Source organism: Myxocyprinus asiaticus, chromosome 5 (genome assembly GCF_019703515.2).
Source record: "Myxocyprinus asiaticus isolate MX2 ecotype Aquarium Trade chromosome 5, UBuf_Myxa_2, whole genome shotgun sequence".
Classification (NCBI taxonomy): Eukaryota; Metazoa; Chordata; class Actinopteri; order Cypriniformes; family Catostomidae; genus Myxocyprinus; species Myxocyprinus asiaticus.
The window spans coordinates 13,860,736-13,877,344 of NC_059348.1; the positions used below are offsets into that span (position 1 = coordinate 13,860,736).

A 16,609-nucleotide genomic window follows, 5' to 3' on the forward strand; every position below is an offset into this window, starting at 1 on the left:
ACGAGCCGTTTGCCATTTATCTTTATTCCTTTTTAAAAAGAAAATGAAATGGTCAACAGAAAATTTGTTTGTATCTGCTGATTGTATTCATCAGCGTTAAAACACTGTAAAAACTAAAGGATACTCAAGGATCCTTTTGAGATTCCTCAGCTTGCCACACTGGCGGAACTCTCTGGAAAACCTCGAGGCACCCTTTCAAAAAGGGCAGTTCTCTGAGGGACTTACAAGGCTTCTTGAGAAACCCTTTCATCAAGCATGGTCTGGAACCACATTTTAGAATTAAAATAGAGATTAGAGAGTAGAGATTTTCTTAGGAGCAGTTTTGTTTTTTTAATTTTATTTTTTTTATTTATTTTAAAAGCCTTATTAATGCTGTTGTTACTACTATGATTACTTGTGATTACTATGATTACTAATGTAATAAACATTATTTCACAAATTGAAAAAAATCAAATCAAATCTTGTTTATTTTATAATCTCAAAAAGGAATAAATAATAAATACATAGAATAAATAGCATAAATGACATATAACAACATATAATTAAGATACAATTAAATAGTGCAAAAAACATCTGAAAAGGTAAATATTCTCAAATCAAGTTTAACGTCACAACACAAGGCAATAAAACACAACTATGTATGTAGAATACAAAATTGTGTGCATGTAATACAGCATTTAGAAAGGACACTTGGGGTAATTAAAGAGCTGCAAAATGGCTATGGGTAGCTTTAGGCTCTCTCAGCCTGGACAGAAGCCTGGCCCCCCCCCCACCCCCCCACCCCCAGTGCTTCTTAACTCCCACAGTCATCCATCATCACATTTCATCATGTTTGATATTTAATACTATATATATAAGGAGCGGAATTTTGGTTCAAAGAGACCGAGCTTACCAGCTCAGCATCGCAGAAATAGAAACCAAGCGATCAACAAAATGTAGTGTCACTCGACGCAGCTGGTTAGAACAGAAACTTGAATTAACATGAAAGAGATGGTTTTTATTGCTTGTCGCATCACATCTAGTTGTAACAGTGTAATCCTCCAACTAATTAAAACTGACTGTTTCAGTTGCCTTTATGATTCAGTGAACATATAGTGAATGTTTTTGAGTTTTCCAGTATTTTGCTTTTCATCCCTTAACTGATCCAAACATGATATCACTACTTAAAACAAACAAACACAAAAACAGCTTACCTCATCAATCGCGTAATGTCCTGAAGGATCCTCATTTTCAAATTTGAAGAATCGTAAAGAGCATAAAGTGTACTCATTAAAAAGTTTTAAAGTTTTTATAATTTCTCCTACAGAGAGAGAAATGCATTTTTTTTTTTTTAAATAAAGTTGTCAAGTAGTTATGGTCCTGCAAATTCACAAGACTGACAACAAAACTAAAGGGGAAAAAAACCAACCTAAATGCACGTGCAAATCAAGTGTAGCGTCAGTTCAGGCAGGTCACATGAGTCACGCTTGCAATCAGCTGACGCTCAGCTGATTATGACGTCTACCAATACATTTCAGATGCTCATCAGAGCGGTTCTATATATGTCCTCCATTATATTTAATGCCTTAGCTGCCTTCCATTGCATGGATGCATGCTACACTTTAACACCCTCCTCCATCCCCAGCTCCACCTCTTGCATGGCAGCTTTGCGTTTAGTTTTCTCTACATCTTATTTGCTATACTTCCTGCTCTGTCCATGCATGGCTGGGTGGAGAGTTTGCCCAGAACAGAACCATACCGTCAACACCAACAGATGCTTCATCACTAAGTCAATAAATACTCTCTCAAGGATTCAAGTCTATTTATTTGACATAAGTGGTCCTGACTGAAATCTAGTGACAGCACACACCCAATGTTTCAATGAGATGCACACATTCATGCAACAACAAAAAATTAATTACTTGACAAAAAGTTGAGTTAATAAGATGTATAAGCTTACACTAACTGTGAAAGGGATGGGGGGTTAAAGGAACAGTTCACCCAAAGAATTAGATGTCTGTCATATTTTCCTCACTCCCATGTCGTTCCAAATCCATATGGCTTTCAAAAGTGGATAATTTAATGAATATCAATCAATATACATAGAGACTCCAAAAGGAAGACTGCTAAAGTTATCCAAAGGTATCCAAAAACAAATACACATTGACAAATATACATAGAGACTCGCTTTAATGCTTATTAAAACACCCAGGAGTCTCAGCCAAAAACTCCATATGGCTCTCTGAAACAATGCAAGGTTTTGCTTGACAGTGAGGTTTCATGAAAACAAAATGGTAGCCACCATAATATTACTGTAAAATTGCTTTAAAATTGCTGTTTTTCATCAAAACCGATTGGAGTGCTTGGAAAATTATCAGAGAGCCGCATGGAGTTTTTGGGTAAGACTCCTGGGTGCTTTATGTGTTAAAGTGAATCACAATGGACTGCCATTGTAGTGAATTCAGCTGACCGGATATTCGTTAAATTAGCTCAACAGAAGAAAAAAAAACATGTTTGGAACGACATAGGGGTGAGAAAATGATGGCAGAAATTCTGTTTGCTTCAACTAATCCTTTAAGCTATTATACTGGAGAAAAGCAAACATGACCGATCATTCTGTAATGTAAAGTTTCACATGTCAATGGTGTTCTGCAAATTTGTTGTCCCCTCCACAAACCATGTTAGGGCCCCCCCCCAAAAAAAACCTTTCCCTTGTGTGTCTCTTCAACATGTGAAAGAGCACCATTGTACTTTGTCAGTAGATCCTTAGCTACAACTCTTCTTTGTGCTTCACATCAATATTATATTTTCTTTTGATTTTGATTTATATTGTTATTGCTTTAATATTTAACTAAAAAAAATCATTATCTTACTATTGCTGGTAATCGCAAGGTATTTTCACGAGTGTCTCTTTCTTTTATAAATATATCTCGCTCTCTTGCAGTTCTCTTCATTTTATCCTGGAGCATAGACATGTTAGGGTTCTTCTTCTCACATTCTATCCCCATCTTTTTAATGTGAAGACTGGCTAAATTCATCTGCAGTATTCATCTGAGAATTGCAAAACAAAGTAATACTGGTTGGGCCAAATCATCACAATTTTAATCACAGCTGATGGCCAGTTTATGCATTATGGTTTAAACGCAACTGTTACATTGTTTCCCCAGTCCAATATGTCTTAGTAAATGAGCAAGACCCAATGTGTGCTTGCAGCACAGTGGGCAATTAAATAAACATTCCATTCTTAAAGGAAGATGTCACCCTAAAATTAAAATTCTCTCATCATTTACTCACCCTCATGCCATCCCAGATGTGTATGACTTTCTTTCTTCTGCTGAACACAAACGAAGGTTTTTAGAAGAATATTTCAGCTCTGTAGGTCCATACAATGCAAGTGAATGGGTGCCAAAAGTTTTAAGCTCCAAAAATTGCATAAGTTAGTATTAAAGTAATCCATAAGACTTCAGTGGTTAAATCCACATCTTCAGAAGTGGTATGATAGGTGTTGATGAGAGACACATCAATATTTAAGTCCTTTTTTACTATAAATTCTACTCCCTGCACAGTCAGCCTCCACTTCAACTTTGACTATGTTTACATGGACACCAGAAAGCGGCTTATTGGGAGAAAGAGGTTATTGCGAGAATGCTGGTGAAGGGTCTGGCTGCAGACCTCCACTCTCAGACTGCAGTCCTCCACGCTCAGGTTCACCTGCACTCTCAGCTTTCTGTGACATCAATGGCAAGCACGCAAAAGAAATTTGACCTCCATTTGCAATTGCAAGCATGGCTGTAAGTATGATTTTGTCGATATTCAATTGTTCATGGTTTAGAATTTTAATCAGTGATATACAAGAAAATAAAAGATAATTGTATGGTCTATTAGTTTTTGAATGTTTGCTCTTTCTTTGTATTTCTTGTAGAGCATCTGGTAATGTAGGTATGGCATTATATCGCTTTGTTGCTAACTGGACCATATAAAATGAAATTGTTAAACTACGTGTGAAATGTACTGTCTTATTTTTATTATATTTTTAATACGGTAAAACCATTCAGTAGTGAAGGTGGTAACTTGAACTGTGTGTATTCACTGCAAGCTTGTTGAATTATCAGTTTACTTACATTATAATGAAATCAATGCTGTGCTGCTTGTTTACAGTTTCAACATGAAATCATTGACATTAAAGTACCTACTGTCATTTTTGGAATAAAGCATTTAAAAAAAACTCTTGATCATACTTGTAAGTGACTTGTAATGACACTTAATGTATGCAACTCTGAGAACAAGTCTTAACCACCACACATGAAAAGTCATAAGACGCTATTCATATATTAGTCCAGACAATGGTGAGATTTTGTACATTTGTACAGTTTTCACTGGTCTCTTCTATTTTTACAGATGCACAATTCAATTTTATCAATGGATAAAAACCCTGCGCTACCACTGTGCACATCATGTTGCAGGCTTTTCCATTGTATTTTATGCCCTGCCCTGAAGCCAACCACTCACAGAAAAATACAGCAACATTGGGAAGTCCATTTAAAAAAGTCAATCATTTTTAAAGGTAGGTTCATTACCCTATCCCAGTGGTTCTCATCACACTAGGGGGTCTCAAGATGTTATTGTTTAAAATAATAATAAAAATATAAATAAAATAATGTGTCATTTCTTGGGGGAGAGCGGTTTGTTTTAAAGGGCCGATTGAATAAATAATTTTGTTTATTAAATTCTCTGAAGCTTCGTTACAGTGCAAATATATAAGTAGGATAGTAGTTTTATAAAACTATTTGTTCCAGCTTCCCAGCCAGCTGACTTCCGGTTTCCACCTACGTATTTATTATTATTTCTATTATTATTATTTAACTAGTACACATGGTTCAAATAAGGTTTAACAATTAATTTAAAAAGACAGTGTTACAAAGTGCTAGGGAGAAATAAACCTTATTACATGAATATTTTAAAGAGATTACACACTTTTACAATTTGAATAGCTGTTTGTTTTTTCGAGAGCAAGATAAACATAACACAGTTCCTTTCTAGCACGCTCGCCATTAACGTCACAGAAAGCTGAGAGTGCAGGTGAGCCTGAGCGTGGAGGTCTGCAGCCAGACCCCATTGGAATGCTGTATTCCTGTTTATATGCACTCTATCCACATTTTTCCTATGTCCCGTGATGCTTAGCGCGAAATGTGGGTGTTATTTCCGTTGTCAAGTAAACACAGCTGTTATTGCAGCATTCGTCCACTCATTCTTTCATTGCAGCATTGGGATTTTGAAGAGAGTGTGTATGATTTCATGAGGACATACATCAATCACTATATCAGTGTGTTAATGAACGATAATAAACTACAAAAAAAGTCATAAAGACGAAAGCGTGAACAAAACCAGCGTGCTGTTTCTCCCAGATGCATTTGAGATTTAATCTAAGCACAAAAGCAACATTATGAGAAAAATTATCGGTTGTTTTAATGGAGTACCTGTGTTAGTTCAGCTTCAGATGGGTGTGCTTGTCATCTTGTCACCCTGCATGTTCAAATTAGACAGATACACTGAGGAAGAGCTGTGAAGTTGGGTATGTAATCACTTTTTTAAGTTTTCCTATTGGATGGTTATTTCCTTTTAAATTCACACGTAAGTTTAAACTTTTGTTCGGCGGGTGATTGACTGGTGAGATGTCGTGCTTCGCTGTTGTCCTGGATGCATCAGGATGCCGTTTTAAACCTCAAATGTGATGTGGTTTTTGACTACCTCTGTATGTGTTTTTGTGATCAATCACAAAACATTTTGCACCCCGTTTACAACTATATTTAGCGCTGACCATTTGCGGTCGGATAATCCGAAACACGTCTTATTACCAGCTGAAAACAGGGTATAAAATGACTGCAGCCAGAGCTAGGGAATACTATAGAATGACTTCTGGCAGAAGTCCCACCCACATTTGTTTCCCCAGTAAGACCCCCAGGAAAAAGGTGGATAAGCGGTGTACTCTTCACTCCTGTTTACAGTAAATGCGGCTTGGTCAGTAAGCAGCTTTCTCCTCAGCAACGTAATTTCCCCACGACGCTTGTGTAAATAATGAACATGAGATCTGAGAAAGACTTTGCTATTTTATTCTGCGTTGATTCACTTTATTTCCAGATGTTCTGTGTTTGTTTCCTTAACTTTCTAACGTGACCTGCAACGGAATTGTGACGCTTGCGTTAAACTCCGGGATTCCCTTAATATACAAGCGCATATACACGAACGTGAGGTACAATCGATATTTTACATTGGTGTGTATAAATGGGTATATTTTATAGTGATTTTCCCACTGTACTCCCAGAAATGTTTAATTCTCTCTGCTATGTTGACTTGTTGGGCTCCATTCTATGACGTTTGTTATCCCGGTCTGTCCCACTGCACCACTCTTTAAACACCCATCAGAACCCTGCTTATGTGTTTACATGGCCACATAAGCCACGTTCTCCGGGAGAAACCTAGGTGTGTTAAACCGCATCCTCTTAATTCCTTAAACGGTGTAAGAAACTAGCATTTTAGTTTAGTAGTCTAATAGTCTAATAGTCAACGATACGTTAGTTGATGAGAAGAGTTTTGGTTGACCAAGTTTTGATTGGTCGGTTGGTTGCAGAAAAAACTCCACATAAAAATGACGAACACCGATATTACCGCTGGCTGGACACTAGGTGGTACTATGGGGTAATTTTCATTAAGCAGGGTTAGGGTTAAGCCGACACAATAAAGCAAGACACCTTCCAACTTTGAACTTTATTTTTTATTTGTTTTAACAAAAAATTCAAATGAAACTGGAAAAAAATAAGTGCAATTAAAATGTGTGTTGTTCAACATTTTGAAAGATGTTTTTACAACAGTTGTCAACATTTCTCTGGCAAAGAACCTACTTCATCTGTGCATTCTCTACAGGTCGGGTATTTCGTTGTCCGGGAAAATACATCATGTGTGTGAATAAATTGTTTAGTTCCCTCCTTCACGATATATATATATCGCAATATCCAATTACATTGGCAACCCCTGGGCTGAGGGATCGGTGAATATTCTTGCTTTAGTGATTTTGCATTAAAAATTTAATTAATTTATTTAAAAAACGAAAAACTTAAATCAAATTTCTGTCGTCTGTTCTTAATAATATAATAAAGTGTGTTTCTTCAAGTGCGTGTCTGTATGCCTACGGGGAAATTATTTGTAATATTAATTTGATAATAATAATAATAGCCTAATAATAATAATAATAATAATAATAATAATAATAATTTAATACATTAATGGGAAAACTAGCCAAATATTGTCTTGACATCATCAAAGGCATCAGCTATTGGCGATCACTCTGACCATCGTCGATCCCCGAGATCATCGTCTGTCGGCAAAACCCTAATGTGCATTTCTCTCTATAAATTAACAATGTTCAGACAGTCTCCTTGCTGGGTTTTCCAACACATTCAGAATCATTACCACTTTTGCCGGTGTTGCTGCGGCTCGCTTCGTGTGCGCTTGTAAAATGTATATTTTAAAGGCTCATTATTACGGTTTAGTATTTCTCTGTCATGTAGAACAGTGTTAGCAATGTTACTTATAACATTCTTTCTCAGCCCTGAAACTCAAACCATTTTCTATTAACTTAATTACATATATAAAAGTAATTAAGTTAATATCATAAATGTGCAACTAGTCAACTAATGGCTTAAAATCTTTGGTCGGGACAGCCCTACTTTTCAGAATGCGCTTTCTGCAAAAACCCTGGAATAAACCGTTTTCTTAAGTGCATGTAAATGTGGTCTTTCACATTTTTCTTGCGTTTTTGATGATTCACATTATTCATGCATATCGCCCCCTACTGGGCAGTGAGATGAATTAAATATTGATTTGTATCTCACCCACACCTATCATATCACTTCTGAAAATATGGATTAAAACACTGGAGTCTTATGGATTAATTTATGATGCCTTAATGTGCTTTTTGGAGCATCAAATTTTTGGCACCCATTCATTTGCACTTTATGGACCTACAGAGCTGAAATATTCTTCTCTGTAATTTGTGTTCTGCAGAAGAAAGTCATACACATCTGGGATGGCATGAGGGTGAGTAAATGATGAGAGAATTTTCATTTTTGGGTGAACTAGCCCTTTAATGTATTTTTTGCAGACCTATAAATGAGGTGTTTTTTTGTTTTTTGTTTTTGTTTTTTGCAGCCAACAACACATTTGCAGTCATCCAATGTTGACATCTGAGATGTCCCTATAAAAGTCAAGACATATACAGTGTAAAGAATACAAGCAATGAAGTTATAAAAACCAGCAAATCTTTGAAGGTTTAAAAATATCTCCTAAACAGTCATTGTGCTTATACTGTGAAGACCAAGTGCCTTTAACATTTTCTACATAAGTAGCCTTCTAGTTAAATTTAATTACAGTCAAACACAACATAAGAAAGATAACATTTATTGACAAGAAAATGGTGTTAGAGAAAGGGAAAAAAATAGAAGGAATGATGACACCTGTTGTATGTTATCAGGAAAACCTGAGTAGAACCACATCAACCACCATTTGAACATAACAGACTCAATTATTTAGCCTAACATGGGAGACAAATGATGATGAGGAATGTTAAATTGACTAAATGAGAACACACAGGTACACCATGAGCTGTCATTACTAAAAACCATGGCCAATATATTAATAGTCGTCATTTTGTCCCACAAATTAAATTGGTTTTAAATTGGTTTTGTTAGCATCGTGGCTAAAACTTCTCAATCATGAATATCCGAATAAAACTGTATAAAAGCATATAATTCATAATAGAATTAAGCATATATATTCACATGTGTTGGTTTTAATGTAGAGTGTAGACAATATATTCAAGGTTTACCAACCATCAAAGAGAAAGTGAAGCTGTCAAGTGAGCTGTCAACTGGCAGATTGGGGTTTTCTCTTGCGTGTGAGAAGATGTTCCCTTGTGGGGGAGAATGGCAGCTGTGGCAAAATCCTGGGGAAATTCACTTCCAGCACCTGTACGATCAGCACTGGTGCCCCCCAGGGATGTGTGCTCTCCCCACGACTCTTCTCCCTGTACACAAATGACTGCACTGCTAAGCAGTGATGTGCACAGACCTGTGAATGAAAGGGGCAGGGGCTTGCGCCCCTGTAGCCCCTGTAGCCCCCCGTTCTGTGCACGTCAGTGCCACCAAGGACCCCTCTGTCAAGCTCCTGAAGTTTGCAGACAACACTACTGTCATCGGCCTCATCCGAGATGACGATGAGTCTGCATACAGAAGGGAGGTTAAACGGCTGGCTCACTGGTGCAGTCAAAACAACCTGGAACTGAACACGCTCAAAACAGTGGAGATGACTGTGGACTTTAGGAGGAACAACCCAACATTGACCCCTCTCACCATTCTGAACAGCACAGTGGCAGCAGTGGAGTCATTCAGGTTCCTGGGCACTGAAGTGGGAGACCCACATTGACTCCATTGTGAAAAAGGCCCAGCAGAGGTTGTACTTCCTTCACCAGCTGAGGAAGTTCAACCTGCCACAGGCGCTGCTGATACAGTTCTACTCAGTGGTCAATGAGTCTGTCGTCTGCACTTCAATAACTGTCTGGTTTGGTTCAGCTATGAAATCAGACATCAGAAGACTACAAAGGATAGTTTGGACTGCTGAGCAGTTTATTGGTTGCCCCCTGCCCTCTCTTCAAGAACTGTACACTTCTAGAGTGAGGAAAAGGGCTGTAAAAATCACTTTGGACCCCACTCACCCAACCCACTACCTTTTTGAACTGTTGCCTTCTGGGCGACGCTTCAGAGCTCTGAGCACCAGAACCATCAGGCACAGGAACAGTTTTTTGCCTCAGGCTATCCATCTCATGAACAGTTAAAACTGCCCCATTGAGCAATAATTATGTGCAAGCTTAGTTTATTTTATATTTATCCAACATAACCTACCTCTTCTGCTATTACATTCGCTTGCACTGTCTGTATATAATAGATTTGTATTTGTACATACGTGAATATATACTGTTTTAACAAACTTCACGCAGGGAGGGGAAGGAGGACACAGGGAACTGGTTTCTTCCACTCAAAGGTAAGGCTTTTAATTAATAAACTCAAGCACTTTACAGCTTCACACACACATTAGCACAATACAGTGTTTTCAGACATGTAGCTCTTCTCTCTACTTGCTGCCGGTGTGGTTCCTTTTAAACCGCTCTCCCCAAGCTTACTGCAATTGGAAACAGGTTTTAGTCATTATCTGGCTCAGGTGTATGCACCTTTACCGCTTTCTCTCTCTCCGGATGAAGGCTCGACTACGCCCTCGCCGCCACATCTGTATATATATATATATATATATATATATATATATATATATATATATATATATATATATATATATATAGTCTTATTGTGTATTTCTATATATACTTATATTTTCTATTCGCTTTTTATTTTTATTCTTATTTTTTATTATCTCTGTCTTGTTGTATAGTTTATGCACTGGAAGCTTCTGTCACCAAGACAAATTCCTTGTGTGTGTAAGCATACTTGGCAATAAAGTTCGTTCTGATTCTGATATAGAATCAAATCACACTACAAACCCAAATTGTTCAGGGGGCCGTAAAATAGCTCTGTGCCAGGGGCCCAAAATTTGGTGTCCAGTAGCCCAAGATTTACTTCCAGTTTCTGCCACCTAAATGCAAAGTGCTAGAGTTTTGTTGTGTCTACAGGTTTTTGAGTTAAATACAGGAAATGCAATGCAAATTGACACTTAGAGCTGCTGTGTTTTGGCTAGAACTCATCGATCTCAGGATGCTCATGGCCCTGCTTGTGATAAGACTGAGAGCAAATATTTACCTATGAGGAACATTTGCTTCGGTCTTGGTGGCCACCTCTACTCAGATAAGCTCTCTGTGAACCAACCAAATTTCATTAGACATGTGGCTGTCAGATTTGTGCTCACACCATACCAGTTGATTGTGAATTAATATTTGAGAAGAAATAGTGTGCAACACAAGCAGTCAGTTGATGTCAGTGAAGTTTGGATAGATTTTATGAGGACATGGTTGCTTAGAACCTTAACATAGAGTATCTCAGTTCTGTGGTTTTTGTCTTTAATTGATCCATAGCAATGGTCATTATTAGTCATGTTTAGTGATCAAATATTTCAATTTGCTAAAGTCAACACATCTAATTGTAATTAATGAAACTGATAGTTTACCCAAACCTTTAAACAAAACTTTCTTCCGTGGAACACAAAAGAGTGTGTTAGGTAGAATATCAGCCATAGTCACCATTAACTTTCATTTAATCTTTTTTTCTGTGCAGTGAAAATGAATTGTGACTGAGGCTAACATTCTACCTAACATCTTCTTTTGTGTCCACGGAAGAAAGTCTTAGGCCTACTTGTTGATAACAACATGAGGGTGAGTAAATAATTTCTTGAATTTAATTTTTGGGTGGACTATCCCTTTAATAAGTATTTCAGACATGACACAGATCTTATCCGAGAGCAGGCTGACTGTGCCCAGCACAGCTTGGCTTGTTGATTAATAAGGGAAGGGGTTTGTGTCTGCATCAGAACTAGACAATAGATTGAACCTGCCTTTGTTACATCACAACAACAAAAAAGGAGCAAGAGGATTTTGATTGTCGACCCTATCACCGTGGGCAACTCACCCGGCTTTATCAGCATGACACTACCACGCACACTTGCACTCACACACCGGGCCCGACTTGGCAGAGACTGCCTGGGGTCAGGAAGAGGAGCATGATGGATACAGTTGGGCGCACAGTGAGGAAGTTGGGAGGGGGCAAATATAGGGGTCTTTCCTGAGAGCATTAAAGACCCTCATTGTTCATATGTCACTCACTTATTCAAGGTGGCTTTGTGACTCTGAAAAGGGGAAAGCACTTTTTCTTTACCTCTGAGTTGACAAACAGTTTTATTGAAATTGGTAACAGGATTGTTACTCAATCTTACTGTCATTTGGAACTTTTTGGAAATATGGGATTGTTATCTTACTTTTAGACTGCTGAGATAAACTGCAAATTGCTTAAACTGTCAAAAACTGTTGAGTCTGCTGCCATTTATTCATATTTATTCAATGTTCAAGTGAGAGATGTTGGTGCTTTCATAAAATTCAGAATTTCCCACTTGTAATTAAATGAGCTCAACAAATGTGTGAGAGGTTTTTACTAGTCGTAAACTAATTGCAGTAATTCTTTAGGGAAAATGTGTGTAAAACTGTGGTTGACCTTTTCCAGTTAACCAAATGTCCATGATTTCTCAAAGATTCACTCACAGTCCCAGGAAATAGTATTCCTGCATTTTTTTTCATGGTGCCCTAGAAAAGCAAAATGCAGTAAATATACCATCACTGAAACTGAGCGAAATGCCTCCACAGCTTTTTAATTGTCAATCCAAATGTTGATTATCAAATTTACACTCTTTGCTTTCTCTGAATCTGAGCATATGCAAAAAATTATTTTCAAGAATTTTTGAATTGTTTTCCTGTAAAATTATCTAAACATTCTTAAAACGTGATTTATTTACTTGTCAAGCAAAATGGCAAAAGATATTATGTCTTGTTTTAAGTGAAATCTGACAAAATTAATTGAACTTTAGACTTAAACAAGAGAAAAAATCTGCCGATGGGGTAAGAAAAATAAACTTGTTTTCCTTTTGAATTAAGTTTATGCCATTGGCAAACAATTTGTTCTTGTTTTAAGCATTTATCTTACTAGATTCAGTTAGATTTCTCTCAAAACAAGACTTAAAATCTTTTGTCTGTAAAAAGATTGTTTGTCAAGTAAATAAATCACATTTTAAGAATGTTTAAATAATTTTACTGGAAGTCAAGACTAAAATACTTGTCTTGAAAATATATATATATTTTTGCAGTGTAGTCCCCAAACCTATCTGTCTGAGCACAGATTGTAGTCTGTGAGACTCGATTTTGACAAAATGTGTAGTTACTGCATTGTCTTTGTTGGGCAGCATGTGTATTGACATTTTTGAAAATTCAACCAAAAACAAATTAAAAAGCCTTATATCATCAAGTTTTTGTCTTAGCTTGCAATGGTTTTCCAGACTCAGTGTATTTTAGTTGCATCTGGTTGAACGACATGGTGAACTGTGGTGCCCTGATCAGCACTCTCATTCCTTGCCTGAATAATGATGGATGAAGCGTCAAAGCAGGAGGAATTGTGTCAGGAAGCACATCTGACCTCTCTTTGCCCCTTGTCACCTGATAAGGCTTGTCAGTTTTGATAGTATGTGCTCTTTGTGGCACAGGGCCATTAAAGAAGACCCCTTTTTACACTGTATCAAAAATGTCTGCCTACAAAGGCCATTTAATCCGAGAACAAGAGCAGGACAAACAAATCATTTGGAACTGGGAGATGAATGTGTGGGTGTACCATATGTTTAAGCCAAAATGTTGTGGGAATACTCGCATAAAAAAAGATCAACACTTAAATTTGTACAAATGTCTGCCAGCTATAATACCATAACATTAAATGATTAAGAAATCATGAAAAAAATGCCTTTGACCTATTAGTTGGACTATTATTGTCCCTAGTGAATAACAGCATTTAGCTGTGGTCTGCCTTGTAAAATGCAGGGTTGGGTTCATCTGCAGGTCTCCGGTTTATTGGCCAGAGCAGATTTGCTGTTCTTTGCCCAAAGAAGCCTTTGTATGTTGTCATGGTATCAGGGCACTTGTTTTTACCATGGATTGCATTGATTTTTAAAAAATAAAATATATGCATTGCTGTTTTATGCTGTTTGAGAATCCACTATCCATTTGGGAGGACTAGATACTGTATGTCAATGCCTATAGCTCTACTTATTGACATCATCATTGGTTGGTTAGAGCATGTGGCACCAACACTTTCGCTTTGAGGGAGAGGTGTAAAACTCTGGCTGACCTTTTCCATTTAACCAGATGTGCTTGATGAATCTCAAAGATTCACACAAACAGTCCCGGAAAAGAGTTTTATGTTGAATACACATTAATTTATACTCATGCTAATCATTTTGGACCACTCTTAAATTCTAAAGCCACCTCAGATTTTTTGACTACCATAAGTCCAATTTTCTTGAATTGGACTAATGTTCAAGGGGTCTTTGTTAATTACTGACATAAGCCATTTGTCTAAGTGTGGCATTTAGTTGTAGTTTAAATTAAACCCATTCATTTAGGCAGAGTGTTTGGCAAGGTCAATGCTCTAATCAGTGCTTTGGTCACACAAAGGCCAGTTTTTGACTTTTGACTAAAATTAGCCCAGCACTCCCACAGTCCCACTCCTCCACATCTTGCTGACCGTATCTCAGAGTTGCTCTCTTGTCCTTCTCATTTTCCAGTCACTTTTATAACTGGACAGTAAACTTCCAGTGGCTTAATGATGATGACTTCTTCATCTGCCCACATACTCCTTTTGTTGATCCTCCCAGGCCTCCACCCCCTTAAACCCTGACTAACCTTGGCCCACCACCACCCCCGTCCACTGCTGGCCTAATCTTCTCCCTGGGCTGTCAGCTCCACCCCCTCAAGCCAATCCTTCGCTGACCAGTCAGGGTTTTCTCTCCATTGCCGATTTCAGCTTTGGCTTTCAGCTTGTAGTGTTGTCTCACACCCAAGCCTCCCTTCCCCCTTTGTCCATGTGGCCAATTGGAGGAGGTTATCTCCATCTCCCTGGCTCATACTCTGGCCTCACTGGAAGAGCCCCGATTTGCACTTCAGGACCCCAGCAGGAAGTCTGTGAGAGGGCTTTAATAGGCAAATGAGTGCAGAGCTTAGGGACAACAACCTGCCAGCGGTGTGACAAGCGGTGTGAGGCCCCACACCTCATGCATGGATTAGACCTTATGTGGTCAGGGAGGCAGAACGTTCTGCAGCAGCAATGGCTTTCACGTGGCGATGGCATTGTCAGGCTGTTGTTATAGGCCTGTGTTAGGGTGGATTTGTTTTTTCTGACACTGAGTAGATAGCTCCTGAAAACCTAGGTGAGCTGTGGCAGTTGCCACCTCAGTCTCTCCCTCCCACCCACCTGATGCTCATTTGTCACTGCGTTAAATTCACGTTCTGTGCTCACCTTGTCGATATAATTCTCAGTTGTTTTTACAACCATGCAAGGACAAGGATTTTGTCACACTTCTAAAAACTTGTATTGGATTTTTGCAGAACTTCAAGAGAATCAAGCAGTTCTCAGATAGATGCCGCGGACAAGAATCACACTTTTAAAAACTTGGATTCAGTGCTCGATAATTCTGCTCTGGTTTACCCCAACTTTAGTTTTTATTGGCTCAAATTTAGATTATGTTGGCCCCATATACCAAGACATTAAGTTGCACCCAGATTAACTTTGTCCCATTGGATGGTCAGGCTGGAATGAGGCAGTTTTGCTGAACCTCAAGAGAATCCAGGCCAAGAATAAGAGTCAAACTTCTAAAGACTTGGACTCTGCACTCAATAATTGTGGTGCACCCTAAAATTTAATCAAGCTGTCCCCATTCAGATTAAGACATTTGTCTTGTTAGATCTAAACAATGATTTGGCTGAAATTAAGCAGTTGCACCTTAAGAGAATGTAGTGGTTCTCAAAAGAATCACATTTCTAAAGACTTACATTCCACTCTCAGTAATTCTGATCTGGTTTACCCAAACCTGAGCTTAGAATAAGTCAGAATTCTAAAAACTTGGATTTAGCACTCAATATTTCATCTCTGGTTTACCCCAACCTGAGATTTTACTGGTCCAAAATTAAAATTAAGTTGACCCCTTTTAGGTTGAGATGTTTGTCTTGTTGGGTCTAAACAGTGATTTGGCTGGAAATCATTGGCTCTTTTGTTGGACCTCAAGAGAATGGAGCAGTTCTCAGAAGGAAACAAAGAGCCACACTTCTAAAACTTGGGTTCTGTACTCAGTAATTCTGGTCAATTATATGGTTTTCCCAAACCTGAGCTTTTGTTGGTCCAAATATTGATTAAGTTGCACTGATTTAGAATAAGTCAGAATTAAATCAATAACTTCAAGACCTTCAAAACCAGACCAAACCTTTACTCAGACCTGAGCTTTTGTTGGTACAAAGACTGACCAAGTTGTGTTTGTCCCATTGGATTTAAACAATGATGTTGTCTCGCTGGAATGAGGCAGTTTTGCTGTTTCTCAAGAGAATAGAGCTGCTCTCAAAAGGAAGCCAAGAACAAGACAAAGCCGAACTCCAGAAGATGTTGAAAGAGCCGCCAGAACATGACTCATCTATTCTCAGGTGGAAGTGTAAAGATATTTCCCTTTGTCAGTGCCTAGGGCCAGAGACTCAAAGCAGTGCTGAAGGATGGTCGAGAGGAGGGCCAGTTCCCTCACTGCCTCTTTTGTTTTACCCACAAGCTCAATTGAGCAAAGGAAACCTCTGCTTTGCTATCTTTCTCCTTTTCCAATCACCAATTAAGGTCTGATAGTGTTCAAGTCAGAACCTTGAAATGACACCTCAGCTACACAAAAAATGTAAATTGTTCTGCATACATCTTTAATCTTTCATCAAAGATTTTTTAACAAACTCAGCAAAGGTAAGAGTCTGTCACATGTTAAGAAGTTGGTAACGTCTTCACAAATGTTTCTGGCA

At 38.1% G+C, this 16,609-nt stretch overlaps 1 protein-coding gene across 2 annotated transcripts in view; it reads left to right on the forward strand.

The window, feature by feature from the left end:
• The window catches only part of LOC127441624 (GREB1-like protein), an 89,386-nt gene that overhangs the window by 16,644 nt on the left and 56,133 nt on the right, over positions 1–16,609 (forward strand). Inside the window, exon 1 of one of the 2 annotated variants that reach the window (XM_051699235.1) lies at positions 10,053–10,071. The exons of the other annotated variant lie outside the window; for it this stretch is intronic. The gene's annotated coding sequence lies outside the window, so the exon portion shown is untranslated. Of the gene's footprint in view, positions 1–10,052; positions 10,072–16,609 lie in introns of those variants that run through there. 2 annotated transcript variants of the gene reach the window in all.